Source organism: Capsicum annuum, chromosome 11 (genome assembly GCF_002878395.1).
Source record: "Capsicum annuum cultivar UCD-10X-F1 chromosome 11, UCD10Xv1.1, whole genome shotgun sequence".
Lineage (NCBI taxonomy): Eukaryota > Viridiplantae > Streptophyta > Magnoliopsida > Solanales > Solanaceae > Capsicum > Capsicum annuum.
Window position 1 is genome coordinate 105,060,842 of NC_061121.1, and position 14,958 is coordinate 105,075,799.

Sequence of the window (14,958 nt, forward strand, 5' to 3'; positions counted from 1 at the left end):
TAGTCAGAATTGGCATACGAGTTTTTCTAACTAGAGTTTTTGCTCGGTAGCCAATTTAGAGAAACAAAGGCTTCATGATAGAGAATTAGCTCTAAAAAATAAATGAACTTCTCAATAATTAAATTGTCAGTTCCAGTAAGTGATAAATGACTTGGGAAAGTTATAGGAAAGCTATAAATAGTGAAAATAATTGTAAATATAGAAAATAAACTGGAAGGTCATTACAAATCATTCTTAGGGTAGTTTTAGTGGGTCTTCATCCATAACCTGAGATTTTTCTATTAATGGTCATCATTTCCAGCGCAAAAGTCTCATTTAAGAAGTAATATACATCAGCAATTATGGTTATTTAAGGTGTAGTAGAAAGAGTAGATAGGGCTTGGGTCAAACTTATGGGAGGCATATTCTAGGTATTTAGGTTATGGTGACCATTATGGTTTTATAGGATCGTCTTATCAGGGTTTGTATAGTCGAGGATTCTATAAATATGGTGAGTTGAGGCATTTTGATAAGGAGCACTACTAACTCAGGTAGGGTAGCCAATAGGTTCATTCCCTTAGGGTTCCATTTCCACCGGCCAGAGACAGTGCACATGATAGTAGGGGTGGTTCTTAAAGTTCTAGAGGTATATCTTAGCAAGGTCGTGCAGGTGGTTATACGGGTGCTCAGTCTAGAGACGGAAGTGGCAATTTGTATGCTTTTCTAGTTTGGCCAAAGGCTCATGCTTTGGATGCAATTATCATATATACTATCTCAGTTTGTCATCAGCCATCTTTTATACTGTTCGATCCTAGGTCTACCTATTTATATGGGTTTCCTACTTTTGTACTTATTTGGATTTGTTATGTATACCTTTTTCTATGCCTATATGTATATTTACTCATATAGGTGATTTCTAAGTAGTGAATTGAGTGTATCAATCCTGTATTGTGACTACTTTGGGGTATGACACCTTGGTAGATATTATCATCCTAGATATGGTAGATCGGTATGGCTATCTCCCTATCATATGAACTTGGATTACTTTGCCAAGACTATCACCTTAGATATGTCTAGTATCCCTCTAATAGTGTGGAAAGTTGTCAATAGCCATGTACTGAAGGTGTAATATCATTTGTACAGGCAAAGTGATTGGTAAAAAGGGGTGTTTGGCTTATCTAGTGTATATTTGCGATACTAGAACTGATGTTGCTTTACTTGAGTCAATTTTGGTAGTTACAATTATGCTACTTATAGATTCACCTAGTCTTCTACTCGATTATGATATTGACTTTGGCACTGATCTTGAGTTAGGAACTTAGCTCATTTCTATTCCACCATATCGAATGGAATAGATAGAGTTGAGACCCATAGCCTTCACCCACTTAGACACATAATCTACTGCCACATATATGTATTAGTTCCCAATAAAAGGGGGAATGATCCCATGAAATTGATGTCTCACATATCAACTATCAATACTTCTAGGATCTTTTGTAGAGGCATATGGTGTCTTCTTGGAATGTGCCTTATTCTTTGACACTTGTCGCAGCACTTAACAAACATATATGTGTCTTTAAAATGAGTAGGCCATATGAAACCAGATTATAATACCGATACATCTTTCCAGTCAGTATCACAGTGTCCTACATAAGGAAAAGCATGGCAAATCACTAATACCTACTTAATTTTGTTCTATAGGATATAATGCTTGATTACATGGTATGACCCCTATTTTATTAAATATGGTTGATCCCACGTATAGACTTAGGTTTTGTGGTTTAGAATTTTCTTCTAATGGAAGTTTATTCCTTGTAAATAGACATCACTAACGAACAGATTCACTATGTCTGCATACCAAGACAATTCTTTGAGACTCAAGGCAAAATATTGCTCATCGAGAAACTCCTCTCTAATTGTACTGCCCTCACGAAAATAATTTATGTCTTCCAAGTGTGATAAGTAATCTTCTACTTAATCCTCACACCACTTTGGTATTGAATTTCTATATCAAACTCTTAAAGGATCAAGATCCAATGGACCAGTCTTGGCTCGATATCTTTATTGGCAAAGAAACACCTAAGTATTACACGAACCACCACTTTTGTCCCAACTAAATAAGATCTAAACTTGTTAAATGCAAACATAATAGAGAGAAACTGTTTATTTGTTATTGTATAGTTGGTTTGATCTAAATCTAATGCCTTACTCTCATAGTTTACTGAGTGGAAAATTTTTCCATTCCTTTGACCCAATACTGCACCCACTAACGTATCACTATTATAACATATTAATTCTAATGGTACTACCAGTCTGGTGTGATCATGGCTAGAGTCGACACCAACCTACATTTTAGCTCCTCAATTGCAGCTACGCAACCTGCATCAAAGTTAAACTTAACATCTTTTTCCATCTATATATAGAGGGGTCTTGAAACTTTCGAGAAGTCCATAATGAATCTATGGTAGAAATCCATAATAAATCTACGGTAGAACCAGTATGCACCAAAAATTATTTGGTTCCACCATAGACATAGGGGTAAGCAACTTGGCCCTCTAGAGCAATGGTAATCTGATTTAGCCTGAATACCCATCCTTGAAACAACAATACTCTTGGCCTATTTATCTATCAAGCATCTAATACATTAATGGGAGTAGAATATATTACTTTCTTGTTGCTTCATGTAGCTTTCTATAGTCCATGAAAGTCGATTGTTCGAGAAGGAATGACCTCATTCTTTTGTAAAAACTCTTATATCTCCTATTTAGGGAACACATTTAATTGGGGTCACCCACTAACAATTTGAGATCAGATGTACAATGATAACATCTACCCATTTAATCACCTATTTTCTTACCACTTCATTCATTAAGGCTGAGACTATGCTAATGTTCCACACTGAATTTGTGGTCTCTCTCCATCAAAATCTTGTGCATACAAAATACTAAACTAATACCTTGAATATCTGACATATGACAATCGATTACTTTCTTTTTGTTCTTTAGCAGTTTCAGTGTTATTTCAACTTCTATATTTGATAACTCTGCCACAAAAATGAAGTACAGAGTGTTTTCCTACCCTGAGAAGGATTATTTGAGATGACAAGGGTCCTACTTTGGGGCTCTATAACCGATGGCTAAGGTGGTGGCCTTAATGGTCTATAAAATGGCTCAATTATGTTATGGTCATTAATACTAGAAAGATCCAAGAATTATACCATCTCCTGCACTGTTGTATCTCTATAATTTTCCTCACCTGAAGTACTCTTTCCAATGGGTCCTTTACAGAGATCCTAATTCACTTAAATTTTACATCTATCACAGTAATAGAAGATTACTCCTCGTAGAAGGTTGGTGGCTTTAATACTTAATGGAAATCAAAGACTTCTACTTTGTCATGCGCGTGTATGGCGAGCTTTCAGATTTCACATCAATTACTGCTTTAGATGTAGCCAAGAAAAGACCCAAAAAAATGGCACTTCTGAATCTGGCTCACAATCAAGGACCACAAAATCCATAAGAAAAATTAGAGTGACCATTTGCACTAATACATCCTCTATAATCACCTAAGGTTTTGCTAGAGACTTGTCAACTAGTGGTGGGATAGGGACTGCCCAACCTCATCTTTTTTAGTAGTGATGAGGGCATCAAATTGATACTAGTTCCTAGATCACAAGGCGTCTTAGCTACCATATGCTTCCAAATTGAAATTTTAAAGTGGAAGTTTCCTCGGTCCCTATGCTTCATCGGTAATAAGCTTTGAATACGAGCATACCATTGTTTAGTCATCACAACGATTGCATATTTGGCTAATATTTTTTGTTCACCACTATATCTTTGATATATATCATATACTAGAGATCACCATGCAACATGTCCATAGGAGGGATATTGATGATAACCTATTTAAATAACTCGATAAACTTATCAAATGTTTCTTCCTTCTCAAATGTTTCTTTCTTTTACTGCTTAATTATCCTTTGTAGGAATGGAGTTGGATTTCAAACAACCATTGATGTAGGATGCATTGATAACTACTCTGTTGGCACTTCATCATTCTATTTTTCAATTGTTTTATCTACCTGCCTCTCTTGTGCTACATACAATAGATTCTAACAAATTCTATTAACCACAACATTAATCTATTTTCTCCTCGCAACCTAACATTTTTATCTTCAATGATTTCACTTGTTCTTTTTTCGAGACTCATAATTGTTAAGACATGATTCTTTGTATTAATACACTGCTCGTACTGCTCATCTATCATTCTATTAACCACTATTCTTATCTTATCAAGTTGGTTCTGAAATGAAATATCATGATTTTGTCGATAACCCTGCTGATGATGTTGATTTTGATTCTGTAAATATCTGCTTACAATACCCATATAATATATAAACTGTGTATTGGAACTATTGACCTAAGTTGAATGATCTCCTCTAAACACCTCACTAAATAATTGAGTTTGTTTATTGCCTACACTTGAGGTTTTATTTATGTGTGCTCAATCAAGAACTTACCCATCTAAGGGTGTTACATATCGTTGTGATTTTAAATGCATGTAGGTCATCCCTTCAACTTCTGTCATCCTTATCGCTTTTTTTCCTGCATATCTATTTGACTAATTAGTCCACTCTGGATTATTGGTTGCTAACATGTTCAAAAGTAACACCAGTTCATCATGTATTTTTAAGTATCTATCCTATAAATGTATGAACTAAAACATTATATGGCAATGGTGGATACAACTCCATAGTAGAATCTTGAAACATTGACGTGCTTGAGGGAAGCATTCACTATCTCTCTACTTAAAAATCAGTATCTCACTTCTCGTCCTAGTAATTTTCCCCAATGGGAAGTACCTTACAATGACTTTTTACCAAACCTGTCCACGAGGGAATTTGTCGGTTCTGCTTTTAGCCGTGTCTTAGCTTCCCCAGCAATGAGAATAGAAATAGAGTGAGCCTCACGTATTTCGATGAGACACCCTGTGTGATATAAGTATTGATTATCTACAAGAAGTTCTGAAGTATGAGCTTGTGGGTCTTTGTGTGATAATACTGTAAACTGACCCTTGAGTGAACAAGTTGCACCATGCTTATTGTTAGTTTTAAAACTGTTAAAATAACATAGCAAGGAGAGCCACGTAACTTATGGCTGAAAATAGATATGAATTAAAGAGAAAGATGAGAGAAGTTTATTTTTCTTTTCTGGTAAAGCTGCTTGTTTTATTGATCAACTCCTCCTTAAATAGTTTCTTTTACAACCAAAAATAGGTTAAACTTACCATAAGAAAATAACCTATTTGCTACCAAAAATAATAGAAACAACTAATTAGATTTTCTTTCAAAAATAGAAATCTCAATTTGACTAGGAGTTGTATGTAAAAAAGCTAGAGAAAAACAACAAATAAATCATGTGCATTATTCTTTAAAGCAACTTTTAACACTCCTCCTTGCTTTAAGAACAGCAAAATTTTGATCTTCTGTCTTGAGATCTCCACACTTGATAACCGAAAGTGACTTTGTGAATAAATCTCCAGATTCATCTTTTGCCTTGTAGTGAACTAAATTCACTTCCCGTCTTGAATATAACCCTTGACTATTAAATCCTTTTGACATGTCTTCCTACTTTGTTTGTATCTTGAATTTAAACTTACACATTTTATTTTTCTAAAATATAGATAACTCCTCCATTGCTTTAATTCTTTTAGGAACATTGGAATCTCTTTTAAACCTAGGAGGTTCACATGTTGCTTGTATTTTTTCAATTAGAGGATCATCTTCTAATTTTTTCAGTCTATGATCTTTTTCATGTTCTATAGATACATCTTCCATTGGATTAAATGAGAAATATTTACCTCTATCTTAATGTTAAAACTTCTTTTCTAGCATCATCATTGATGAAGCAATGTTTATCCTCAAAGGATACTTTGTATCCTTTTTCTACCAATTGATAAATAATCAACAAGTTTTGATCAATATCAGGTACAAAATGAACATCTGAAATTGCTTTATTACCTGAGCTTGTTTAAATGACAACAGTTCCTTTTCCTTCAACAAGAACCAAGTCATCATTTCCAATCCTAACTTTGGATATTTAGTAGGCTTTAATTCTTTAAATAAACTCTTGTTATAAGTCATGTGGTTGGTGGAACCGCTATCAATCAACCAAAAATTTATTGAAACCTTACTTGAGATATATGTTGAAACAAGAATATGGTCTTCTTCTTCTTCATTGAACACCCGTGCATCTACTTCATGGTTCTCAAATTTGTTTTTGCAAATCACTGCTTCATGGCTAAGTTGATTGCACTTATTGCACTTTGTGTCTGGCCTTTCCAACATCTGTATGGTGGATGACCCGTTTTCCACAGTGCTCAAAAGTGGGTAATTTTTTAAATTTTTATCCCTTCTTTGAGTTTTTTAATTGGTTGACTACTAAGGCTCCTTCAACCATACCATCTTGCCTCATAAGTTTTCTTTGTTCCATTGCCTGAAAAGAATTGAACAACTATGCCAAGGTAATCTTGGACAAATCTTGTGTATTTTTCAAGGTAGTTATACATGCTTAATATCTTACGGACTGTAACAAGAATTTTTTTAACAATTCTTGAATCTTTAAACTCAGTGTCTGGTAATCTTAACTTGTTAATAATGCCAAGTAATCTGTCTAAGTACTTTTTGACTGTCTCAAAGTCTTTCATTCTTTGCAACTCGAACTCTCTTATTAAATTCAGTACTTTCATTCCTCAGATTCTTTCATCTCCAGCATATTCTTTCTTATATAACACCAAATTTCTTTTGGTGATGTGAGAGACATAATTCTTGTAAAAATAGTTGTTGAAACAGAAGCAAACAGAGTTGCCTTCGCCTTAGACTTCGTGGTTTTGTTTTCCTTATGACTCTTGATTTGGGCTTTGGTAGGATTATTTGGCAAAGGATAAATTTCATAATCCTCTTCCACAGCTTCCTATAGATCAAGAGCCTTCAAGTAAGTTTTCATTCTCACAATCCATAACTAATAATTTTCACCATAAAAAATGGGTAGAACCATGCATGAAAAACTATTTTCATAATTCATCTCTTCACTCACAGGTTCCTCAAGAAAAATAGTTCGAGATACCAAATGTTGGTTTTAATACTATTAAAATAACATAGCAAGGAGAGCCAAGAACTTAGTGATTGAAAATAGAGATGAGTTAGAAGAGAAGAGACGCAGAGAAGTTTATTTTTCTTTTCTAGTAAAGCTGCTTGTTTTATTAATCATCAACTCCTTCTTAAATAGTTGTTATTACAACCAAAAATAACTAACCAGTTTCCTACCAAAAATAGAAATTCCAATTTGATTCAAAATTATTTGTAAAAAAGTTGGAGAAAAATAAAAAATAAATCACGTACATTGTTTCTTAAAGCAACTTTTAAAACTTATTTTCGGCTCTTATTTACCTATTAAAGAAGGCTTAACAATGCTGGAAGTCATGGTTCCTATAAGTGGGACTGCCACATCATTTATTGTTGCTATTATTGGGGTTGGCGGAAAAGCTACCATTATTATTGGTTTATGGTGGCATGCTACGTTTGTAACAACCTATTACATGTACTAACAATAGCTAAGAACAAGATGTTAACACTGTAAAAGTAAGAAAAATAAATAAATCATGTTTGATTTTCCCAACACTCACGCAAATGTATGTGTTCGCAAGTAATAGATGATTGCTTTTACAATCGAGTTTATCACTCTCATAGACTTAAGTGCTGACAAGTAGCTGATTTCTTTATTAACTCTAGTAAATATTGATATCCAATTCAAGAGTTGGTGGTTTGATTATTTATTCTACTGAAGATTCCAACTAAGAACAAACTTAAGTGAGAAATTTAGTTGTTCACGGAATTTGTTAAGCCCTGGCTACGGCGCTTTTTGAATTGCCATCTTATCTTATTGTCATCATTATGAACTTTAAGATATCTATCATATTATTAGATCACATGGTTGATAAAATGATTATGATCGTTCGAGTCATATAATAATATATCTAGATTGGCGTCGCACCTACATCATTGAGCAAGGATGTGGTAAACCGCTCTGAGTGCATATATTTGTCTTCCTGTATATGACTCAAGCAGCAGTAGCAGATCTACATAGGGTTCAGGGGTTCATCCGAATCCCTTTCATCGAAAAATTATACTATTTTTACTTGGTAAAAAAAATTATGTATAAATAGTAGAGGTTGAACCCCTTCGATTAGTCCGTATATGTACTACTGAACCCCCTCACTGAAAATCCTAGATCCGCCTCTGCCAAGCAGGGCAAAGTAGGTGCATTTCCTTCCTAGCCGCTAGTCCATCCACAGATGAACCCTACTCCCCTTAACCCATATTCCTAGCTTTTCCATGTCTAATTCCACTAGCAATTATTCATTTTTCCCAATCGGTGGTCAGTCAATAGAATAGTAAGCATAAGGTTAAGAAAACAATAGATGAATAGTAAAATCCGTTAAACAATCAATAAATAAGATGAAAATATTCATACATTGGACATAACGCTAGTGAGTGGGCTTTTATCCACTCAAAATTCTATTACACCAGATAAGCTTTATAAACTTAATATAATAATTAAGCTAAGAAAAGAATTAAGAGATAACCCTAAAAGATATTTGCCTATTTGCTCTGTTCTCTACGCTCCAAAAATATCTGTCTCCCCTTAAAAATGACTAAGTATTTTTATTTATTATGTTTTAAAAACACCTAAGAGGGCCCATCAAGTCGGACCTTGAAAGAGGTAGAGAATCACCGCGGGCAGGCCTCGCATCTCAAGGCAGCTTGTGTCGCCATGGGTCTCACATCGTCAGGCATGTTGTTTTGCCTGGGTTTTGACTTCGTCAGGGGTCAACATCAGAGGGTGTATTATCAAACCCCTAGCTTTCCAGCTCGCTTGATGACCCTCCAAACCTTACTTTGGACCTTATTTTCCAAGACTTTTCCACTTTAAGCTTAATACTTAGTCAATTTTCAACTCTTTTCACCTACAAAGCATATAACACCAGTCACAAAGTCAAAATTATGTAACTGAGTGCAAACAAGAAGTATCAAGCTATAAAACACTCAATACAAAGCTTAAATGTGGGTGAAAAACGGCTACAAGAAATGTAAATTCACCCAACATCAATCGACGATCTTATGATCTCTAGGTTATTTTGCTCCACGTGTTGCTTTAAGCCAAAAATATTTTGGTTGAGCGAATTTTGTCGATCAACTACATTTCCCTGAGATAGAGTGTTGGCCGAGCTACTTGAGTCAGTTAACACATGTTTAATGTTATAGTCGAAAATATGTAAAGAAATTACTAGGGCATCACTTTGCAAGAAGAAGTAGTCCACCGACTTCTTCATCTTTGATATAACCGTAGCCTATAGAGGAGTCCTAATTACTGCGGTTAATGAGAAAATCATTTAAGTGTCCTCTTTGGAGTAATTGACCAACATCTAGTCATAGATATTTGCAATCTTCTCTGGTGCCCATGGTTCTCATGATATTCTCACAAGTTAGGGTTCCTCTTGTTAGGATCAGATTGTATATCCTTGGACCGCCAAACTTTATTAATACCTCTCATAACTGAAACTAACTCCTTAGGACCAACAGTGAAGTTGGTACTCTGAAAGCTTTGGAACACCCCAATTCTTTTGATGGGGCCAAGAAGGCCCTTCAATATACTTCCTCAACAGTTCCAAACTATCTCCTTCTTGTCCTGGTTTCCTATAGTCCCCAATCGTGTTTGAATCAGGTAAGGTTCAAACCAGCTTCTCAAATTTCTTTTAAAAAGATGATTCATCGCTACATTCACTGCCACTGCTAACCATCGTCATCGTCTACTATTTTCAACCATCACAATTATTAATTATCATGATCCACACATAATTGTCAATCACCATAATTGACTGTTGCCACTACCGACCACCACTATTATAATAACAAGAATACGATTAACTGAAATGTTAAACTAGTCGATTACAATAAATTGGATAGAACTTCATTTTATTGTAGAAGCAAGTTTGAAAAATGGAGAAATAGAATCATCTAAGTTTAAATAAATCTCAAAAGTCACGAAATGATAAATTAGTCCTACTGTGGATAGATGCTCTTGTATTCAATGCAAGTTCATGCTTTATTGTTTGTCGACTTAAAAGTGGGAAACCCAACAATATGATGTGATCATATTTGTCCCACCATCATTAGAATTAGAGCCGACACAGTCTAAGTGCTCATTTGTTTGCACTTAATGGAGGCCTGAATCTGAATGGTTCAGACTTCAGATCATTAAGTGCATTTATTTTTTATTAAGATTTTAGCTCTTAATAGGTTTGAATAGGTCTTAATCATTCAGATCTAGAATCAAGTCTTAATAGGTCTGAAGAGGTATTCTGGTATTGGATAATATTCACCACCAATCTATTCATAATCATCAGTCCACCTCTGCCACCGCCATTATTGTTAACCACCACCTACCACCACCAACCACCTCCGCCATCACAATCACCATCGATAAAAAAATATCGGTATCAACCACCACCACACCTACTACCTCTATTATTCTAATTATATTTACCGCCACCACAGACGTCAACAGCACCACCATCATCAACGATTACCGACCTATCCTTACTATCGATCAATTCATCTTTCACAACTAGCACCACCTCTAACTACTACTAATACATCACAACCTCTACACATTCTTCGACGACCACCACCATTGTCACTAGTAACGCCACCTCTACCATCACTTCAATTACCATCATCGCTATAATTTATCTCTACTAACAACTATCTCCTCTATCACAATTAACATCTCCAACTAACACCAACAAATCATCAACCATCATGCATTCATTTTTCAGCCATCACAATCAACACCTCTGACAATTAACATTAAGCAATGTCACATCACAACTAGGGGTGTGCTTCAGTCGGTTCGGTTTAATTTTACATATTATCTGTTTGGTTTATCGATTTTTGGTTTTTAAAAATGCTAAACCAATAACCAAACTAACAAGTTAAGAGAAATATATAATAAGTATATGTATGTATGTATGTATACTAGCTTAAAAGCACCAACTCAAAAAACTTAAAGTAAAATTACTAAACTACCCCTCTTACTAATTTAAATTGCCTATTTTATTTTCAAAAAATCATAAAAAGTAACCACTACAAATATCTCAAGCCAATAGTCGTAGTCCTTCGCTAAAAGTAACAACCAAATGACCCTATAAATATCCCAAGACAATAGTTATACTCATTCACTAAAAGTCACATCCAAACGTTCATATACTCCTCCTCAATAAGTTTTTCTCTATGTGCTTTTATGGGAGTTGAAATCGTAAATTTTTCAATTTCTCTTTTATATTGATTTATTTTCACACCCTTCTCTTTGGAAGAATTTTCAAAGAAATTATTGTATTATTCTTATTTAATTTTCTGGTCTTCATACCTTGCTACCTTGTGGCATGCTTAAGCAATTTAGTCAGGGAGATTACCTCTGTTTCATGAATCGATAAAGCAATTTCTGATGGTAGGAACGACCTTTGTGCTTTGACAGAAAAAGTGTTTTTGCGTAGACCTTAGTTTTTGACTTCTTATGTTCTCAACTACGAATGTCATTCTAATGTTGTTTTGTGGCTCTTGTGATGAGTTTAAAGTCAGAAATGATATAAATTAGTCTTCCTGATGATTAGGATTTATATTGGTGCTGTTTTTTTATAGAGAACCTATTAACGTGCAATAATTTTGTTTGGCCTATCCATGTATGAGCATTTTATCTTTATCTTAACAATTTTAAAAACAACTCTAAAACTGTTTTATGTTGTTTGATTCAAAAAATAGCTTGGCATTTGGACACAAAATCTTACTTATCCACTCTTTGAAATCTCATGAAAATGGAAACAGTATCATCCATTATGATATAGATAATCTACTCTGGGGACAAGCTTTATGTACTACAGTTGTTTTCCTAGGAGGCAAATGCCTCGCATCTTCAATAATATCGACGACATAATAATTGTGAAAAAGCATTCTTTTTATATTCTCATGTCGTTATATATATTTTATAAGGAAGAAGGAATATCGTCTAATTGATTATATGCATGTAGGTATATCTATCTTGAAACTGATTAGCAAGATGGAAGCTGCAACATCTACTGATCATAGCTTAACTCTCCCCCTCCCTTTTATGTTATGTCGTCTATGCTATCAACATTGACAGAACTTGATTTTTGGCGTAGGGCATATATTTGGCTGCTTTAAAGTGCAACTTAATAGTGGAAAACACTAATTTTAAGAAATCACATATGAAAGGGGAATGAAGAACCAAGGCTAAAAATGGAGGTAGTATATTAATGCTTTCCAACAAATTTAAACTTTATTAAGATTATTGCCCCTTTTAAGTCTTGTACATCATGTTCCAGGGTATATTTTTATTCAGTACAAACCATTCTTGATTGTGAAAATAATGTAAAACTCCCTCTAATATTTGCTTTTTTTGTTATCTTCTTCAGGATATGAGGCACAGTCAACTTTGGGAGAAAACAATAGTACAATTAATGTATTTCTTCAATTTATGTGCATGGCCGGACCACTGTGTATCATAATTTTTAAAGAGAGATTTGAGTGCTTTCATCAGGCTTGAAGGACTGATGTTATAGTAGGATGATTCGTTAAAGCACTCATATGAACGTTCTCGCTACGGATCCTTTAATAGATTCTGATGCATCACTTAGTGAAGTAATCTATGTATACATGTGATTTGTTTTGTTGGATAAGAATCTAAAATTTATTTTAATATATGAGAAAATATATTATAGTTTTTTCCGTTAATAAGTAAAACATATAAACAGGTTACTTTAAATATTGTTTGTTTTTCTAGTATCGAAGGGATATTTGAAGATCTCTTATGCATCGTTCTTCCATTGAATAACATGAAAATAAAAGGGCAAAACTAAATATATATATTGCTTATTTATTATCGGTGATTGAGATGATCACCTAGAGATATTCAAAGGGAAGACTTGATAAAAAACAAAAATAAAGTTACCAAAAAACCTGAAAAGGATCACAGCAACAACTTATGTGTATCAAGACGAAAGTAAATATATTTTCGCACTCTTATTACTTTGTTTATGTTATTTTGCACGGAGTGTTAATTGACGAAGAAGATTGCAAGAAAGAAAGGGATAGACAATCTATTGATAACTGGATTTCAACACCTATCTAGAAGTGATTGTGCTTCACTTATCATCGATTCCCTTGGCTGCAACCTCCTGTGCGTTGTATGGTTATTAGCAAGTCCTCTTTTAGGATTTTCCTTTTGCTTTTATATGTCATGAAGCTACGATTTTTTTTTTTTTTTACATGTTTAATTGATGTAGCATTTAATATAGATAATATTTACAACAAACTTCTTGTAGGACACAATGAAATCTGTTTAATGGACAGGTTTGACAGCTCAAGTTACACGGTTAGGCCTTTTCCGAGACAAGTTCGTTATTTCTCTGTCAAAGGCTACACAGACGGAAAGAATGATCACCGTTTAGGTAACTACTAGAGATACACCCTTGTTGCTCGAAAATCAAAATGAATGGGACAAAGGACTTGACAGAAGTTATCATAAATGCAAAAACTTGATACTAATAGAAAATACCTTCAACCGACGTCACTGCTCAACCCGAACTGGTATAACAACGTCGAAAAAACAGTCAGGGGAAAAAGAATTCAACGACCTTTGTACGCATAGATAGACACAATGTAAAGTTTGCCAACGAAAAAGATATAGAGAAGCGGTGTTTTGAGCACATCGGTGGTACATATATATAAAGAGAGAGAAGCGCATGTTGGGGTTATTTCGTGCCACAATTTTTATTATTTTTAATAAATTAAGGTAATTAGATTTTAAAGTGAAGAACGGTATTGATGTAATTTCACTAAGTTTTTTGAGTTGGTGCTTGAGAATACACCCGTTACTCTACAGGGAGATTTCAAGATAAATGATGGTGTATTTTTACAAAAGATGAAAGATGATAAACATATTCATAGCTTATGTGATGTTAAGAGTCTTAATCTATAAAGGCATCACACAGCTTATTATGTGTATCTATAACAACATACAAAGTGTATTGTCTATTCTGAAAATTTAATATGATCTTTTCAAACTAGGGACTTTTGGGATATCAACTTTTCCTATGTACAGTGTGTTCATCAATCCAATGTTTCACGTGAAACGCACGTGCGGTAAATCTAGTATATATATAGAGAGAGAATTTTTATTGTGTTATAAATTTACCCAATAACCCAATAAGAAAAAAATCGAATCGAACCCATAACTCAATAATTTTTTTTTATAAAACCATTAAAAAACCATTATCTCAATAACCTAATAACAATAAACCAATTTTATCGATTCGGATTGTCGGTCGGTTCGATTTTTGCACCCCTAAGCACAACCACCACCACCACTATCAACCGCCACCATAATAACAATCACTACAATACCAACCATCACAACTATCATCATTAACATTACTAATCACTAACATCAATCATTGTCACCGCAACCACAATTATAAACCATCTCCACCATCACTAAAAAACATAAATATTTTTTATTCAATCAAATAATACTTTTATTGTATTAAATTACATACTTTTCTGATATATAATCAATTTTTTATTTGAATTATATTTTTTATTTTATTATATATATAAATAAAAAAAATTTTGCACATTCAGATGTTGAAAAACAAACGATCTTAACCATTCAATTTTCAGATCTAGAGACAACATCCTAACCATTTCAGACTTACAAAAATAACAAATGCAGCATAAGCACCGGCAATATCAGTGAGAAAATACTACGCCCACCAGTGGAGTGACAACACAGCTCAACACCACGGTCTATGACATTCCTGTATTAAGCTCATGAAAATTACTAA

General features: G+C 34.1%; 1 long non-coding RNA gene across 1 annotated transcript; it reads left to right on the forward strand.

Moving 5' to 3' along the window:
* The first annotated feature begins 9,583 nt into the window (after nt 1–9,583).
* LOC124888481 lies at nt 9,584–12,812 on the forward strand. Its single transcript, XR_007046740.1, has 3 exons — nt 9,584–9,761; nt 12,256–12,358; nt 12,529–12,812. It is a non-coding gene; the product is annotated as an uncharacterized LOC124888481 (long non-coding RNA).
* The last annotated feature ends 2,146 nt before the right edge of the window (nt 12,813–14,958 follow it).